Source organism: Helianthus annuus, chromosome 16 (assembly GCF_002127325.2).
Source record: "Helianthus annuus cultivar XRQ/B chromosome 16, HanXRQr2.0-SUNRISE, whole genome shotgun sequence".
Taxonomy (NCBI): Eukaryota; Viridiplantae; Streptophyta; class Magnoliopsida; order Asterales; family Asteraceae; genus Helianthus; species Helianthus annuus.
In genome coordinates this window covers 102,780,023-102,781,545 of record NC_035448.2, presented here as the reverse complement: position 1 = coordinate 102,781,545, position 1,523 = coordinate 102,780,023, and the positions used below count along the sequence as shown (strand labels likewise).

General features: G+C 43.5%; 1 non-coding gene across 1 annotated transcript; it reads right to left on the bottom strand.

Moving 5' to 3' along the window:
* Positions 1-204: 204 nt before the first annotated feature.
* On the bottom strand, positions 205-310 carry LOC118488634. The gene has a single exon (XR_004885178.1). It is a non-coding gene; the product is annotated as a small nucleolar RNA R71 (small nucleolar RNA).
* Positions 311-1,523: the final 1,213 nt, after the last annotated feature.

Genomic DNA, 1,523 nt, shown 5'->3' with positions numbered 1-1,523 from the left:
ATTTAGAGGCTTATGACTCGATTTGCAACACTCTTGGGAGTCAAGGGTTTTCAGCCGACGATATTAAATTGGTTTTGTTCCAATTTTCATTGGAAGAGAAGGCGAAAAAATGGTTCTACACGTTACCTTCGGCATCCATATATACATGGGGGGAGATGCAACAAACTTTCTTGGATGAGTTTTACACCGCCCAAAAGACCAACGATGCAAGGAAGGGGTTGAGAAGCTTCCAACAACAACATGGTGAGATGTTTCACGAGGCATTCGAGCGTTTCAATATGATGATTAAAAATTGCCCTCACCATGGAATTGAATTGTGGGAGTTGATGAATGCCTTCCACGAGGGGTTGAGTGCCGAAGATGCACGTGATTTGATGTCTATTACCGGTGGGACTTTTGGAACAAATTATGAGAACGATGATTGGGAGTTCTTGGAAAGCATGGCAACTACATCAAAGAGGAAAGCTCAAGCCTCAAGAAGAGCTCGACCGGCCATTGCCCGACCTCAAGTGCACGCCATAGATGATGGTAATGTTCAAACTACTAACCAAATTTATGATGTTTGTGCTTTGTGTAATGAAATAGGTCATGCGGCTGAAAATTGCCAAGGGATGTTGGAAGGGCAATACGAAGAGGTCCATGCGATTCAAGGTCAAGGTCAAGGAGGGGGTGGTAGGAATTACAACAACATGAACTCTAATACCTACCACCCCGGGTTGAGGAATCACCCGAATTTTCGGTATGGAAACCCTTCAAATCAAGCTAACCCGAATTTCCAAGGAAACCAAGGATTTCAAAGGCAATATCAAACGGGTCAAAGCTTTTCGGGTGGAAATGAGATGATGGAGATGTTGAAGGCGATGCAAAGTGAAATGCAACGAATGAACCAACGTGATGAGGTTCGGATGCAAAAGGACGAAGTTCGTGACAAAAGCATCCAATCGTTGACCACTCAAATGGGTCAACTTGCGAGTGACGTGGCTATATTGAAGAAAGCAAAAGGTCAATTACCAAGTGACACGGTGCCAAATCCCAAGAACACAAAAAGCATTAACATCAATGTGGTAAGCACCGTTCCAAATACTAAATTTAATGAAGCATTGCTAACTTCTTCGTGTCAAATGAATGCAGGTTTGGAAAAAGATGCCGAAGTCGAGAATGATAAAGAGTATGGAGTGCCAATCGTGCCTATCCGTGTGGGAAAATTAAAAATCCCTCACGCATTGTTGGACTACGGGGCAAGCGTGAGTGTGCTACCAAGCGATCTATACGATATGTACGACTTTGGTCCACTCGAAGGTATAGGCACCATGGTGAGCTTAGAGGATGGAAGTTGGAGGCGTCCACGGGGAATGGTTAGGAATGTTAAGATTCAGTTGGGAGAATTTGAATACCCGGTGGATTTCCTAGTTTTGGACTATGCTTCTACCAATATGGCATCACAACAAAGGGTAATTTTAGGTCGACCGTTTCTATACACAGCAAATGCTCAAATTAATTGTAGAGACGAGATTATTACCATG